The 18,016-nt window shown below is 37.7% G+C and overlaps 1 pseudogene; it reads left to right on the top strand.

The window, feature by feature from the left end:
- Nucleotides 1–3,023: 3,023 nt before the first annotated feature.
- The window catches only part of LOC100724440 (tRNA (cytosine(34)-C(5))-methyltransferase, mitochondrial-like), a 63,441-nt pseudogene continuing 48,448 nt past the window's right edge, over nucleotides 3,024–18,016 (top strand).

Genomic DNA, 18,016 nt, shown 5'->3' with positions numbered 1-18,016 from the left:
TTGACAGCTTACCTTTATACCCAGGTGAAAATCATATAAGAAAATAATATCTCTACCATTTTAAGATTGTTACATTTGGTACTATATACAGACAGTAAGCAAATAGTAATATCTGAGGATAACATAAATAAGTACATCTCTAGAATATTTAATATGACTACTTTTTAAAAGATTTTACTTTAGAGCATCACATTTTTAACTGACTGAACTTTTATTAATCAGGCTGCTATAGTCAGCATGGTACTGTTTCTTGGAATTTGTCCATGAACCCACCTGACACACTGAGTGAGCAAAAAACATTCTATATCAGAAGCAAGACATATGACAATCCAAATTTGAGAAGTGGCTGAAATGTGATGGAAAATAGTGCAGAAGATACAGTGTAAACTTTGAATTGGAATTTAGAGGAATTATTGCTCATCTCCTTTGTTCCTTTTGTAACATTTATGTTTATTTTTAAAAAGGCTATTCATCTGACTAGTTAGTATTCATCTGGCTTGAAAATAAAGATAATTTTTTTTCCTACCAGTGTTTACTGTAATACACAGTAATTACTGATTCCATTTAATAAACACAAATAAAATGGTCTTAAAATTGTATTGTAAATAGAATCAATGTTTTATATAGCTCTCTCAAATATTAATTCGCTTTCATGAAGCCTTGTAACAATGCTTTACAAGATATTTTGTAACTCCAGGTGGATTTTAACAATTAATTGCTTATTTTGATATATGCTACATTTACATTTATATATGCTACATTTTAATTCTTAATTATCTTGAATTATGACATTTTAAACAATAAAAGTAATTTATATAAGTATACTGTTTTATCATTAATTGCATTTAAATGATTTCTTTTTAATAAGATTTTTCATTTGATTGTTAAAAGGAAGATGAATCAGCAGATTAACGAACTTGTTATTTTCATGAAAAAAATTTCATGCAATTATATACATTTATATAACTGAGAAATGTGATTTTTAAATATAGCATCATTGCACCTTATTATGGTTTGTTCAGTGTGTATCTTTTTTTAAAGCTTTTTGCCAATGTACATATTTTTACATATTTAAAAGATAATTCTATGAGCTTCTATTGGAAAATTCATATGTGGATACTATATATTATATTGCTGTAATTGATAAGTATCAAAGTGCATAAAAATACACTAGAAAGAAATGTTGCCAAATGTTTATAGTGATCTTTTTTAGAGTTACTACTGGTTCTGTGTTTTCCCTCAACTTTTGAAATAGTTTGTAATTTAGTGTATTTTTTTATAATGGGAAAATCAAATTTCTAGTTTTATATAAATTATTTAAGCACAATGTCTTTAATCCAAAATCTAACTCTTTACATGATAAATAAAAATCTCTAGTTTACTTAATATGTAAAATTTCCTGTCAATACTCATCAACTTTCACCCATAAAAGACATATTTGCAGCTTTTCACTGTTACTATCATAATATTTTGATGTGATATGTTTGATATACTGTGTGACTAATAATATTTAATTTCTCCTTTTCCAACCAAAGAAATCTATGCTTTTCATAGAAAAGCTGGCCAAAGCTTTTCAAAAGTGAAATTGCTTATAAAATAAAGTTGTAGGTTACAAATTTGATCATTTTTGGCTGAAATAGCTACTTCTTCTATAAGCAGAATATATTTTGTGGCTGAGGTTCTGCTAATACTAATTAGTTTTATTAAAAAAACATGTTACAGCTGACCCTTTGAACAAATTCATATATTTCAGAACTTACATTGATGTGTGGCATAGGTTATCAAAATAACAATAATTTTTTAGCATTGGAGAACCAGATCATAGAATCTAGGTTGGTTTTTAGACAAAAATAGGAATCAGAAATGAATTTTCTCTGGAGAATCAACTTTTAATTAAAGAGAAAATAGGGATGAAAGAATCATTTTGTTGTTTAAAGCATGAATTGTAAATTCCTTTTACATACCATTGAAGCAGAAATTTTGACCCAGGTAAGTGAATCAGTCCATTCCCAATTTTTATAATAATGTATCAATAAAAAATTTTAATATACATTTATACTTCAGTTATATTAGTTTTCTAGGGCTGTCATAGCTAATTCCACAGATTGGGTGGTTTAAACAATGTAAATTTGTTTCCTTTCTTGCAGAAGGTAGAGATCCAAGATCAAGGTAGCACCAGGTTTAGTTTTTCCTGAAGCTTTTAACTTTGGACTTAGGGATGGCTGCCAATTTACTGTGTTCTCATGTGGCTTTTTCTCTGTGTTCTCGCCCCTGGTGTTTCTTAGTGTGCTCATTTTTTTTGTATTTTATAAAATCACCAGTCCTACTGGATTAGGACTTCACAGTCTCATTTTAGCCTACCTACCTCTTTATAGAGTGCATCTCCAAATACATACAGTATCTCTGAGATATTAGAGATTAAGGTTTTAACTGCAAATTTGGGAGCAACAAATTCCATACTTTAGTAATTGTATACTTGCTCTACACTACATTGCCATAAATAGGGCAATTAAAAATATAAAATGAAATTAAGTAAAATGGTAGTAGTATACTTAGCCCTCCATTGCAGTGGATTGTCTACTGGAGTTTGAACTTACCACTTGGATCCCTAAACTAGTAAAAGCGTCACCTGAAATCAAAGTCCAGGTTTGCCTAAAGCTATACTCACTATTCCTTCTGAGAGTCGGAACCTGTGGTCCTACCACGTGTTTTCATGAGCAATGGATTTCTTCATTTTAGATTGTTTTACTACAGAGCCTGACCTTAACATTTTGGGGAGAAAAATAAGCCCATATCTAAATGTGCACGAGTTTGAGGTATGTTGTATGTAAATATAAAACAGCATAGAAGATGGTCCATAAGTGCACTTATTTAGAAACACCACTTGGAGGAACTGCTTTCACCACAAAGATGCCCCTACTGTGTCTCCCTAATACACTGCAGTGGGTGGGAACACCTAGCCAGCAGATTCAAACAAACTATAACCAACAAAGAAAGAAACTGAGCCTCCTATATAAGCTTGTATGGAAGGGACAAATGTATGGGAAGAGGGAGCAACAAGAAAGGGTCCTCAGTCCACAATCCTGACAACACTGATCCAGGAAAGGTAAATGCAACGGAGAATGAGGACAGAAAACGTGCAATATCAGACACAGCACCAATAGACATAAAATGATATCTCCAGACCCTCATACACAAGTTCAAAAGTGAAGTATTTAATGAAGTAAAGCAAGATATAAGTAGAATAGTTAGAGAAATGCTAAGTACCTCCCAAGAAAAAACAGATGGTGGAATGGAAGAACAGAAAAAAAGGGGAGAATTGTTTGATGGAGAAAATAGAGAAAGCATAGAATACGTGAAGCAGGTTCAAAGAGATTACTAGGAAACTAAAAACTCTATCAAAAGCTGGCATAATAGCTTGAAAGAAACTAAGGATAAAGTATCTGAACTGGAGGAAAGATTTATAATGTGGTAGCATGAAATGAAAAACTTCTTAAAAATAACAAAAAACAAACAGCAATAATACAAAGGCTAGAATATGATAAGAGGATCTATAACTTAAGAACGTAAAAGAAGAAATAGGGACACAAACAAGTAGACTACAAAAGCTATTCACAGAAATAATCCAAGAAAATTTTCCTAATTTAGCAAATGGTAAAGATACTCAGATGTATGAGGCATACAGGACCTCAGCCACCTACAACCCAAACACAGCTACACCCAGGCATATAATAATCAAAATTCCAGAAATCCAATATAAGAACAGAATATTAAAAGCCATCACAGACAAGAAACAGATCACTTACAAGGGAACACCCATCAGAATTACAGCACACTTCTCAGCACAAACCATCAAATCACGAAGAGTGTGGGGGGAAATAATTCAAGCTTTGAAAGATAATAACCTCCAGCCAAGATTGATATATCCTGCACAACGGTCCCTAAAAATTGATGTAAAAACAAGGTGCTTCAGGATAAAGAGGAACTAGGGCTATTTGCAGCCAACAATTCAACTCTACAGAGAACACTGCAAGACATTCTAAAAAAGAAAAATACCAAGATCCCAGAAACAGTGGCAGAGAGGCCACAATGAATGGAGCAGAAAGTAAAATGAAGAAGACAAACTGACAACTAATGACAGAAAAAGAGCTCAACAGAAATGAGGCAGAGAAGGTTGGATGGTATGAAGAGCTATTTTGGAGAAAACAAGACATCATAATAGCTAGTGTTAATTTAATATCATCTTCTTTTGAAGTCCCATCAAGCTTTTGTTATTCTTTCTCCATCGGTCTTAACATATTGTATCTTATTGGATTTTATTATATGAGATAATATAAACAAAAACTATTATAGACAAGGAGATTATTCAGAAACCATTGTTCATTTTCTGTTAGTTGATTCTAAATATCCTGTAATACTGTCATTCTCTTGAATGGTTTTACCTTGTCTTGATATTTTTGATGCTACAGTATACAAAGTTATACTCAAAGATTTCAAGGAAAGAGACCCTATGGTAACTACTTTTGTGTCAGGATATCTTATGGTGAAACACTTTTTTCTTATATGGTTATGTTTTGACCTGTGCTGTTTTGTTGTTATGCCCTCTTTTATCTCAATCTCCTTTTTAATTTAATTTTTTTTTATTTTTATCTTTTTAATTAAGGGAAAAATAAAGAAAAATAGCAGGGTATATTATAGTAACCCACTTTGGTTTCCTATTAACTTGATTTGAAACCCTGTATTTCTCTCACCATCTTGTTTTGACTGATTTTCCTCTATTCTGTTTTGATTGATAGTACCAAGTTCAAGAGTATAGGCAACAACTGTGAAGACAATAAGATTCATTATGACGCCCATTCTGATTGACTATTATCTTATTTTGAAGTCCTGTAATGTCTCCAATGTTTTGATTTTATTGCTTTTGTTCTTTACTATTTTGTTAAATTTTATTATACCTGATGATATAGGCAATTCATTTTAAGATAGCAAGAGGCGTTATGGAAACCATTGTTGATCACCTTGTATTTTGTTTTTACATTATGTATTATGTCCATCCTTTTGATTTTACTGACTCTGTTTTGTTATGTCACATTTGGTTTTACTCTCTGCAAAAAAAGTAATAAGAACTGTGGGAGTAATAAAACCCAAAATGTGAAATTGTCCTTGTAAATACGAGAGGAAAAGAAAGTGCTCTAAAGGATATAACTGTATGCATATTTAAGCATATAAGATAGATAACCATCTTACTGAGTTTTGCTGGATCATTGAACAGAACTGTTTACAGTCTCACTGTTTGAAGTCCACTTTATAGGCTTTAATTTTGTAACTTGAACAAGTATTTCTAAGATGACATTATGTAATCTATTAACTAGTGATTTCTTACTGTTTATTTTTTTTTGAAATTCTGTATAACTTGTACCCTTTTTCTGTTTTTTTTTTTTCCTTTTGCTCCTTAAATAAGATTTTTAAAAAATAGTCTAGTGTTCATAGTGACAGAAGGGCATGATGTCAACTGTGTAAAATGTTATAATTTACTAAGTATTATAGAAATAGGAGTATCATTGCTACATCTGTGAAAGTCAGAAGATGCAGGTGATGTTCAGAGGAAAAGCCAGGTCTTACAGGACTTACAGGAATTATCAGGACAAGAGAAAACATATTCTAGGCTGAGGGGAAAATGCCCTGCTGGGGATGTTGAGAACAACATCCAATACATCCTTCCAGAGATCCAGTAACAGTTATATGGCTACAGATAATGTCTGGAATTAGTTTCAGGCAGTATTTTCTCATATGGTTGTCTTTTTCCATCTCTTATGTTAATAAATATTGGTTAAAACAACATTAGATCTTGGTTAATAAAGATAGTAAAGTGTTAGTTGGTTCTGATGTAGATATAGGGCAAGTTAGGTTACTTAGGAAACTCAAATAGTGTAACATGAAGATGTGTATAGCCTTTTTTACAAAAAGTCTTAAAATGGATATTTTGTATCACAGAGCATGATTGGTGAAGTTTATAATAATGAGATTTTAAAGTATGGAAAGGTATTTAGGTAAAGTATCCAAATATCTTACATGCTTATCATTTGCCAGACAATAGTGACTTAGGGGATTTCCAGACCAAACCTATGAGATTTGTTTTTCAGTTTTCACCTGATGATACTGTACATGCAGTTAAACTAGCTTGAGTTCATTGAGGTAGTAAGCTGCAAAGCTGGAACTTGGGCCTGGGGTCTCTGGATCAACACCTTCTAGCTGACCCTTGTTATGTATTATTTCTCATACTTGAGATGTAACTAGGCAAATGTGGATGATTCAAGAGATTTCATCTACAGATTTTACAGTAATCTGGCTATCCATATCCTGTCATGAGTTATTTTTCTAATTAGTATGTTAAGACAGACATACAGAGTTATTATTCAACTCTAAACAAAATGAGAGATGAACCTTGACTCAGTTTAATTAGCAGTGCTTTCTGCTTCATCTACCTTTTTGTTGGGTTTCATGGTAATTTTAAGTTTTGCATAATCATGTGCTAAATTTGCTATAAGCAAAATAAAATCTTTCCCAGAAATTAGTATGAACATGGAAAATAGCAGCATGGAATGAAGACAGAATTATATACTTTTTGTTTTACAGCTATTTATTTTCTTGAAATAATGTCCTTGGAATCTGTTAAGTTTCAGGGGAAATTGGGTTATACCTCCCCTCATCTATAATTTACTCATTAATTTTAGTTTCTTAACTAAAGTAAGTAACTAAGATTTAAATTTTTTCTTTCATTTTCCTGTTTATAATAGCCTTTCTTGCTGAGCCACCTTCTGAGAATCCCTTAGACTTTAAAGTTCCTGTGGTTCAGTCAGTTCTCTGCTTGTCTGTTCCCTTTCAAGTGAGTCCATTCATGGCATGACTTCAAACTTCCATCACTGTACTATCATCTGAGCTGCAGTGTTTCCCCAGATTATTTCCACACTTAAAAGTGTTATCTGACAGCTACACTGAATTTTCATATTCAGCAGGCTCAAAAGCATGTTAATATTTTTCTCTTCCAAATTTATGTTGTCTTTGCTACTTGCATATTTTGTCTCAGCTAAAGACACAGTTGTCAACCTGGCTATTTCAGTTTTTTCCTCCCTACCTTCAGTACCTTTGTGATAAACAATAAATCTTACCCAAAAGTAAGTCTAGCATTTGCCCGCAGATCCAGGGAGGTGATCACTGAGCCCTTGAAATGTACAAGATAAGAATGTTTTGTTTCACGTGGACTCTTAGGCCATACCTAATAGTCAAGCAATGTGATTTACACTGACTGGGTGTAAAATGAACTGCAGATAACAGTTCAACCTCCAGAGAAGCTAGACTCTAATAATATGTTGTGTGGGCAGTCCCACAGTTCTTTTTTTCTAAGATTGATTTTAATCTGTGTGCTTTTGTTGAAATAAATCATACCATCATAGTACATTTTAACACCTTTCCATGAGTTCTATGTATCCTATTGAGTAATCAGATTTGACAATGGTCTTGTGAACCTTAAAATTGTGTTTGGTGTCAGATGTAAGAGTTTTCTTGGTGTCTCCCTAACTATACATAGTGATATGGGTAGAAAAATGACAGAATCCAAAAACTAAAAAAAAAAAAAAAAAAGCACTTTATTAGCTGCACTCAGTGGTGACACTGTCCCAGAAGGCAGTCAGGGAAGTGTGTGGTGAGCCAGGGGCTGCAGGCAATTATAAAGTAATGAGCCAAAAGGGGAGGGGGGTCAGGGTCTTAGGATTAGTTTGTCTAAATAAAAGTCATTTGGTTTAGTTTTACAGGAACTAGGGAGGTGCAACAAGCAGTTATAGGAACCAGGGAGGCTGGGAGGGGTATGTAACATGGGGGGGTATGTTACAAGGTTGCAAGTGAACTGATAATTATACAAGTTTTACAGGAAGAGAACAAGTTATAATAAGTGCAGCACATTTTGGGTTTTTGAGCTTATAACATTGCCCATTGCTTTTGGCCATTGAGTCAAATCTTTGACTCTGTTGCATAATCATATGTAGGTAACTGGTTATATCCTTCTTGTCTACGTACAAACATTTTAACAGCTTGAAATTGGTCCTGGATGTATTTCAAGAGGCACTTTATAATACATGGCCCAAAGGTTATGGCAAATAAGAAGAGGATAGTTGGTCCTATCAGAGTGGAAAGCAAGGTGGTCAGCCAAGGGGATAAACAAGTTTTGAAACCCATTCTGATCAATTTGTCTTTGCTGCTCTCATTCTTGGAGTCTTTTTCTGTTTGTTCATGTTATCTCATAAGACTCCAGAGTGATTGGCATAAAAACAGCAAGCCTCTCCTAGGGCTATACATAAACCACCTTCTTCCATGAAAAACAGATCTAGGCCCCTACAGTTTTAGAGAACCATTTCTGCCAGAGACCCTAGGGATTCTTCCAATTTGGATACAGAATGTTCCAGTGTTGCCAAATCCTTGTCTATTAGTTCTTGGTAGTTTTGGTCACCAGTTGCTAAGCTTGTGGCTCCCAATGCTGTGGCTCCATAGAGACCTAGTCCCATCAAATTTGGTATTAATGCAGGGGCTGCTTGAGCTGTCCTAAAGAGGTCAGATTAAGTGTTCTCTTCCACTAGTGCTGGAATACCAGTAAACTTGGGGAAATACAAGTGTAAGAATACATAGTTCAGTATGTCTAGTAAATATATCAAGCATGACACAAGGAGTTAAACCTGAAGTAGAAGCAAACTATGCTTCTTTGGGAGCCTCTAAATGTTTGCCTGATGAGTATGAAACATTTGTTACCACAATAGGGTTAAGGCTGAGATAGAAGTATGGGCTTAAGTTGAGGTCATACGCATTGGATCAGATGCAAGTTCCATTTTCTTGAAAATCCTGAGTTAGGACAGGTTTTTGTCCCTGCCAGCAAGAGGAGTTAGAGTCCAAGTTGGAGGAGTTCTGGATCTGGAAAGAGACATTTGATCTAATGGATGCTTGTGGAGCCTCCCCTATGTAAATGGGTGATTTTGGGTCTAAACATAGCCAGCAATCCTAGGTGAGATTGGAATTGCTACAGTTGAGGTATCAGAACATTTTATGTCTAAGGAACTCTATAGGTCAGTGACAGGCTGAGGGATTTCTGGTGGTGAAGGAGTAGAGGTAGTAGGAAAAAGATTGGGATTTGTCCTAGTGGGGGGAACAGGTGGGGCCAGGGGCCCATCAGCTGGCCCAGTAAGGCAATCAATGGCCACCTCCTATTAATATGGAAGATTGTTCCTGGGTCATATCCAGACACATAAAGTCGAATGCCCCAAGTTTTTCCCTTGCTATTAGTAATGGCGGGCTTATTTAAAGTAAACATAAGGGGGTTGTAATTTTGGGAACCACAGTTTGGTTTTGAAGATCTTTAGAGACCAATGAAAGGATAATTACTTTCCCATGGAGAGATGGACTCGCAGCCCCAGAAATTACAATAAAATTGATTGTATCCCTCGCAGAGTTCATTATGGCAAGAGTTTCTAGATGGCTGTTTTCAGGAACAAACATAAAACTGTATATTCTGTAGATGTTGTCATCACTTAGAACTATGGCAGTCATAGAGGTGCTCAGATTTGCCTCTATTTTGGGATGAAGCCCTTTTATTGCTGATTTCCAAAGTAGCAGAGCTCATTGTGGAGGACTGGGCACCCATGATGTTACATCTGTAACCAGGACAGCATGGGGTGTGGTATTTTTAGCTATGAGATAGCCTGTTATGGCATTTGTTAATTCCTAGGTGTAAAGGGGTGGGTCATGTTCAAGAAACAAAGCAACCCTTTCCCGTACAAGCAAGAGAGACTACCATTATCTAGAACATTTTGACAGTTTGAGTTTCAGGGGATGTTCAGGTGAAGTAACAGTCCACTTCTCTGTATCCTGGGTATCCAAAGAGAGGACCTTGATATGGAGTGATGTATCCAGGTGGGTTTTCCAGCCACCTTGACAGCTGTGGGAGTGCTGAGAATAACGATGTATGGTCCAGTCCAACGTGGTTCAAGGGAGGAGTTGCAAGAATGCTGTCTGAGTAACACTTGGTTTCCTCTGGCTTGTGACCAGAGGGGTCTGGTGCATGTGTCTTGGCTTGGTGGTCTCAGAAGAGTTAACAGATGGAAATCAGCAGAGGTGGAAGAGCCTGTAGGGACTTAATCAAACTATGGTTATCAGTCTCTTCCAAATGAGTACTATCAAGGTGGGGATGATGTTTGGCAGTCTCTCATAGACTGCTTCAAAAGAGGTTATTTTATTTATATATGGAGTACAGTGCATATGCTGGAGGGCAAAAGGAAGGAGACTCACCCAGTGTTCACCAGACTCTAAAATCAATTTGCTAAGCATCTCTCTTAGAGTTCGGTTCATCTTTTCTACTTGACCTGAACTTTGGGGACGGTAGGCACAGTGAAATTTCCAATCAATCTGTAAAAACTGAGCAACTTTATTAGTGATGGAAGCTATAAAAGCTGGGCCATTGTTGGACTTCATAGATAAGGAAGGCCTAGTCTATTGCAAGAATTATTTCAAGAATTATTTCATATAAAAGCTTTTTGACAACAATTGAAGTTGATTCAGTCTTTGTTGGATATCTCTCAGCCCAACCAGTGAATGTATCTACCAGAACCAGTAAATACTTAGTTTCATGTAATCCTGGTTTTCCCATTTATGTGAAATCAATTTCCCACTGTTCTCCAGGAAAAGTCCCTCAGTATCTAGTTCCTTGTGAGATAGCAGTGACTTTGGCATTTACTTCCAGACATTGTAGGCATCTTTGACTGACTTCCCTTGCCATTTGATTCAGTTTAGGAATGAAATACCTGTCTTAAAGCAACTCAGCCAATTTTGAGCCTCCTAGGTGTGAGGCCAGGTAGATTTGAAAAATCAATTCTCTTCCTAAAGCAGATGGTATTAGAATTCATCTGTCTGCCAATTGGAACCAATTTGGGGGGGGGGCTCTTGTTTTGCTCTCAGTTGTTTAGTAGCTATTGATCTGACTTGAATATACCAATTGGGGCAAACAAGGCAGTGGCAGAATTGGCGGCAAATGGGCTGTAGGCTGTACAGATAACTGTAGAGCTGCCTCTTGAGCACGCCTATCAGTGAGTGTGTTTCCTATTGAGACTGGATCTTTTCTTGTTTGGTGGCTTCTGCAGTGCACTGCTATAGATTTGGGGAGCCAGATATCAGCTAACAAGTCCAGGATAAAGGAGCATTCTTAATCTTTGAACCAGCAGAGGTTAGAAGCCCCCTGTCTTGGTAGATTGCCCCATGGACAAGAACAGCAGCAAAAGCATAATGTCTATCCATGTAGATTGGTGCCCTTAGATCATTAGCCAACTTTAGGTCCTCCCTGAGGGCAATGAGTTTGGCCCTTGAATGGAGGTGCTTTGATCCAGGAGTGAATCCAAATCCTGTGTTTGAGTGGTTATGGCTGTCCATGCCACCTGTTTCAAAGAGGAAGCTGTTAACATCAGTGGAATGTTCAACATCTAGATTCTCTAATGGAATCAGTAAAGTCTTGATGGTAGTGGTAGAGAGCAAGCCCATGCAATCATAGTTGGGTACCTGTGGGTTGCTGGGTTTAAGACAATAGTCTCCTTGAGTTCAACAAGGTCAGAGTTAAGCAAGAGGGCCTAGTACTGCACAATTCCTGCATTTGAGAGCCATCTGTCAGGTGGAGCCCTGAGGAGGGTTTCAATTGCATGAGAGCTGCCATTTGGAGTTTCTGCCCAAATGTTAATTTATTAGCCTACTTTACTATTAAAGCAGTGGCTGCAGTGGCTCAAAGGCAATTCATCCAGCCCAAGGAGATTGAGTGTAGCCTTTTTGAGAGATAAGTGACTGGGTGGCACCATGGTCCCAACATCTGAGTCAGTACCCCCTTAGCTATTCCTTGTTATTCTGTAATGAATTGTTTTTGGTTGTTCTGTAATGAACAGCAGGAAGTGTTTGGTCAAATCTGGCAATGCCAATGCTGGGATTTGGGCAAAAGCCAATTTTAGTTTTCAGAATGCTTGGCTTTCCCTCTCAGTCCAAACAGGTAGATCAGAAAGAGTTACCTCAGTTGCAGTGAGGAGGGGTTGTGCCAACTCAGCAAAGTCCAGTATCAACCAGGAAATCTATGAGTTGCCTCTCCCCACAGTTAAGGTTTCCTGGAGCTCAGGTGAGCAGAAGAACCCTGAAATTGTCAATCGTTTCCCCTCTCTCCAATTTGGCTTTTAATTTCAGGCAATCCTTTTTTTAATGCACCAGTTCTTTGCAATATTCACATTGATTCTTGTCTAGCAGGGCCCTGGTTTGTTGGTCTTTTCCCTTTTTGCCTTGAGTATGTCCTTCTGCTAGTAAACCAAGATCTTGGTTAATTTCTTCTCTTCTGGGTTTTCCCTGTTGTCAAAAACCTTCTGGGCTATCTCTATCAACTGATCTATCATCATTCCTTCAAAGCCTTCTAATTTTTGCTTTTCATTTAGTGTCAGGGGCTGACTAAGAGATGAATGCTATATTAATAGCTTGTCTATTTTCTGGTGCCTCTGGGTCTTTAGGTGTATATATATGATAGGCCTCTAGGAGGCACTCAAGGAAAGCTGATGGAGACTCAGAAGACAATTGTCTTACCTCAGTTACCTTTGATAGATTAGTCAGCTTCCAGGAAGCAGCTTGAAGTGCCATAAGAAGAGTCTGCCCATACTGATGAGGAGCCCCCTTACCTCCATCTATGTTGGGGTCCCAGTTGGGGCAGGTCAAAGGAAAAATAGCATTGAAGTGGGTTCCCCATTAGTGCCAAGCACAGATTGGCATGCCAAAGTATGGATTTGCTTGCATTCCTCAGATGTGAAGAGAGTGCAAAATCTGTTGGCAGATATCCCAAGTCAGCCGATGGGATAAAAGCCGATGGTCTTAAGGAGAGATAATAGAGATTGCAGGTCCTTAAGGAAAGGTGGGTTTTGTAATTTCCAGTTGTACAATCTCTGATAGAGAAGGGGACATAAGTGAAGAAAGATCCCTGAGAGAAGTCTAATGGAGGGACTTCTCATAGGGGTAGAATGGAGGGTAGGTCAGTGGAGTCAGGGCTGGGTGCAGAGGAGGGTGGTGAGTGACAGTGGCTGTGAGTACAGGGTGGACTGGGCAGGATAGGGACCCTTGAGCAGGTTGTGCCCCACCCCCCCAGAGTTCTTCCTATAGAAGTTTTCTTAACCATGAGGGTGGATCCTGGATCAAGTCAATCCAAACTTTGATATAGACCACTTGACCAGGGTGCATGGCTGGCTTATGAGGGTGTCTGAATATGCCTTGATGGACCTGTTGAGAGACTTGTAAGTTAAAAGTTCCCTGTGAAGGCCACCTAACACCAAAGGAAGGCCATTTGAGTTCAAAGAATGTTCTTAGCTTCTTTGGATAGACAGGATCTCCATATCTGGCAGCTTGATCATTAAAATACTTAAAATGATTAAGAATGTGTTGCAAGGGTGACAAAGAAGAGGAAGCTGTCTGGCCCATAATAGTAGACATGTGAGACAAGGGTATAGATGAGTAAATACAGAATAGCAGAAGCCTGCCACAAAGACAAAGACAGGATGGTAGAATCCTGGACAAAGACAAAGACAAGATGGCAGAAGCCTGCCACAAAGACAAAGAAAAGATGGCAGAAGTCTTCCACAAAGACAAAGAATAATTCAACGGCCTATGGATACTGAAGCAGATCCTTAATTTTGCAATCAGGAGCTGGCTAAAATTACCAGGTGGCCACTTTTCTGTTTGTTGATCACAGACCTGCCCCAGGGATTTTAAAATAACCATTTATTGCTAGCTGCAGTCTATCCTAGGGAAGAGCATGCTTTTCAGTTGAGTAACCCAAATAACCCCACAAAAACATCATCTAATTCAGTTAACTCAGGTTAATCAGCTGATACTAAAAAACCTCCAGGAGGCAGTTTATATATTAGGTCCAGCTTAAATTGCAGGAATTCTCAGTAACAGATGAATCAGAGACAGAACAAGAAGACAAGGGTATAAGAGTGCTAAGACAATGTTTTGGTGACATCTCACCCAAATGGGAGCAAGCCTGAAAACTTGACTCCTCAAGTATGGTGCACCCAGGGGAAGTCAATTCCTCCCTCAAACAGTGGTAATCCACCTAATTTTGGTGACATCTTGCTTAAATGGGAGCAAGCCTGAAAACTTGTCCCAGGCCATAGAAAGGAGAAATATGGAAAGAAAGGAAAGTAATAAGTATAGTACCTGCTGGTAGAAACAAGCCACATTCAAAAAGATCCTGATGTCATCTGAAAAGTAGGAGCCTGGGGTGGGGGGTAAATCTTGTAAAAAGTGGAATCCTGAAGTTAGAGACCCTAAATGAAATGAGCAGAAAATGATGGACTCCAAAAATTAAAAAATAAGCACTTTTTTAGCTGAGCTCAGTGGTGACACTGTCCCAGAAGGCAATCAGGGAAGTATGTGGTGAACCAGGGGTTGCAGGGAATTATAAAATAGCGAGCCACAAGGGGAGAGTTCAGGGTCTTAGGATCAGTTTGTTTCCATAAAAGGTAATTTGGTTTAGTTTTATAGGAACCAGGCAGGTGGAACAAGCAGTTATAGGAACCAGGGAGGCAGGGTTGGGGTTACAGGGTGGGCATGTTACAAGGTTGCACCTGAACTGGCCATTACACAAGTTTAACAGGAAGAGAACAAGTTATAATGAGTGTGGTACATATGGGGTTTTTGAGCTTATAAAATTGGGGCCATTCACCATACTTCAATTTATCAAATTATTCAAGCTATTTATCAAAATCTGAAATAGCTTTCAAAGACTATTGCTTCTACCTGAAAATTTTCTTATTTTGTATAACCCTTTTAACTCTACTATTACTATTTATTCAGGGCTTCTTCATCTCCTATCTGGCATATTTCAATAGCCGTGTCTCCCACTTTAGTTGTGTACATTAGTTTGCTTATTTTAATGGACATTTTTATGGCACTTTGTGCTGATAGTATTCTCATTGTGGAAGTAACAGTTATTCTCTTCCTAAGGTAGAGTTACGTCCACTTATGGACAGGAAAGTTGAAGCACAAAGGGGTGAACTAACTTGCAGATACATAGTTCCCATTTGGTAAAGGCTCAGGAGTGTGCCTTACTCTGTCAAGTTGCTTCTCAGTTCTTCCATATTCTGTTGTGTGGCTTCTATGTTCAGATCATCTTTGCTCCCTCACTGTCTATGGTAATTGCATTTGGATCAAAGATCATATCATGACTAAAGAAACACCTTCATGATTTTGATACTATGTATACTGTTGCCTATGCCAGAAATGCTGCTATTCTTTCGCCTTTGTACAGTGATTATTAGTCTAGATTCAAGTCCTACTTCAGCTTCTAAGATTTCAAGAGATAGAAAAATTATTGAACACATCTGCCTCACTGACCTCTTTATGTAAATGGGAAAAATGTATTATTTGAGAATATAAAATGAATATTGACATAAGCTCTCAATATAAACATTCTTTTGTTACAGTTATTCATTAGACTTTCCCACTTGTGTTTCCATTACATTGTGTTAATATAGCTATTATAATTTCAAGATTTTAATGTTATAATTTGCTAATTCTGGCATTTCTTCCTTAACAAAGAAATACTAATAGTGATCGAGAGTGGAGAACATGTTGGATAGATAACAGAAGCTACAGTGGCTCTCTGACATAGCCAGCTTAGATTCCAGGACTGGTTTGGTGTGGGAAGTCCTAAGCAGGGGGAGATATACCCTGCTGACCCAGGAACGAACTAAGCTGAGAGAAACCAACTGGAAATGCAATCCCGGTGCTATGACTGGAACAGTTAAAGTCTCATTGCCAAAGCTGGAACCCATGCTTCTGGAAACCTCGGCTTGAGTTCCCTGCCACCGCTGCTGCATCTGAATTGGCACAGCAGGGATAGAGACATGAAAGCTCTGAGAGCAGAAATTTGCAAATCAAATTGAGGGCAGAGATGCTGGGGATCCCTACATTGACCTGTGGTGAGTGAGAGGAACAGGGACCCTTCTATAGACTAGGAGGCTCCAACAGAGGACCAGGTAGACTAGCCAGAACAGGATGCTGCAGTGACTTTAGTCACATGTTCTCCTCTCAAGCTGGATCAGTGGGGAGCACATGACCTGGGTGATGCCATGGACTGAGGCCAAATAGGCTAGCCCAAAACAGGTCCCTGTGCCTGGCCGTAAACCCTAATGCAGTGAAGTTTTCAGTAGGTTGACTGACCTGAAGGGACAGGCCCAGCATAGGCTGCCCAGTCTGTGTTTCCCTAGTACACTGCAGTAGGTGGGAATACCTTGGAAGCATGATTCAAACAAACTATAACCAACAAAGAAAGAAACTGGACCTCCTATATATGCCTGTATGGAAGGAACAAAAAATATGAGAAGAGGAGGCATCAAGAAAGGGTCCTTGGTCCCCAATCCTAAGAAACCTGATCCAGGAAAGATAAACGCAAAGGAGAATGAGGACAGAAAACATGCAATATCAGGCATGGCACCAATAGACATAAAGCAATATCTCCAGGACCTCATAGACGAGTTCAAAACTGAAGTATTTAACCAAGTAAAGCAAGATATAAGTAGACTAGTTAAAGAAATGCTAAGCACTGTCCAAGAATAAACAGATGGTGCAGTGGAAGAAGAGAAAAAGAGGGGAGAACTGTTTGATGAAGAAAATAGAGAAAACATAGAATACATGAAGCAGGTTCAAAGAGATTACCAGGAAACTAAACAACTCTATTGAAATCTGGCATAACAGCTTGAAAGAAACTAAGGATGGATTATCTGAACTAGAGGAAAGATATGTAATGTGGTAGCATGAAATGAAAAACTTCTTAAAAATAACAAGGAAGCAAGCAGTAACAATACAAACGCTAGAAGATGATAAGAGGATCTATAACTTAAGATTTAAGAACATAAAAGAAGATGTAGGGACACAAACAAATGGACTACAAAATATATTCACAGAAACAATCCAAGAGAATTTCTCTAATTTAGCAAAAGGTAAAGATACTCAGATGTATGAGGCATACAGGACCCCAGCCACCTACAACACAGAGTTATACCCAGGCATATAATAATCAAAATTCCAGAAATCCAATATAAGAACAGAGTATTAAAAGCCATCACAGACAAGAAACAGATCACTCACAAGGGAACACCCATCAGAATTACAGGAGACTTCTCGGCACAAACAACCAAATCATGAAGAGCATGGGGGGGGGGATAATTCAAGCTTTGAAAGATAATAACCTCCAGCCAAGATTGATATATCCTGCACAATGGTCCCTAGAAATTAATGGATAAACAAGGTGCTTCCAGGATAAAGGGGAACTCAGGGAATTTGCAGCCACCAATTCAACTCTACAGAGAATAATACAGGACATTTTAAAAGAGAAAAATACCAAGATCCCAGAAACAGTGGCAGAGAGGCCACAATGAATGGAGCAGAAAGTGAAATGAAGAAGACAAACTGACAACCAATGACAGAAAAAGAGCTCAACAGAAATGAGGCAGAGAAGGTTGGATATAATTTCTAATATAGATGACCTAGATATGCTTAAGTAAGGGAAAAAAGAGAGAATTGCAGGCAGAGTGGATCAAGAGGGTCCACTGTGAGGCTCTTTATTGGAAATGTAATTAGCCTGAAGAAGGTTATATAGACCAAAATCATACATGAGAAAACAGGACTCGATGTGATAGGGAACCAGAGATTAATAGGGGTAACTAGACCAGTGTTTTATGGATAGGTCGAACAGACAGGCTTTAATAAATGAAGAAATATAACTAGAAATTCAGCCCAGGAGTGAAAAAATTCAGAAATACTTAGGTAAATAGCAAGTTGCCCCCTCCCCCTAATATAAAACAGTGAGTATTGGAGACACCTAAAAATACATAGTTCATTCCGGGGGAGTAAAGGGGAGGAATAGTCCTCAAAAAAAAAAAAAAAAAAAAAAAAAAAAAAAAGGTAT

This window comes from Cavia porcellus, unplaced genomic scaffold (genome assembly GCF_034190915.1).
Source record: "Cavia porcellus strain 051 isolate PalLab524CR breed Dunkin Hartley unplaced genomic scaffold, mCavPor4.1 scaffold_15, whole genome shotgun sequence".
NCBI lineage: Eukaryota > Metazoa > Chordata > Mammalia > Rodentia > Caviidae > Cavia > Cavia porcellus.
Note: the sequence above shows the minus strand (reverse complement) of the source record. Positions and strands in the feature narration are given on the sequence as shown.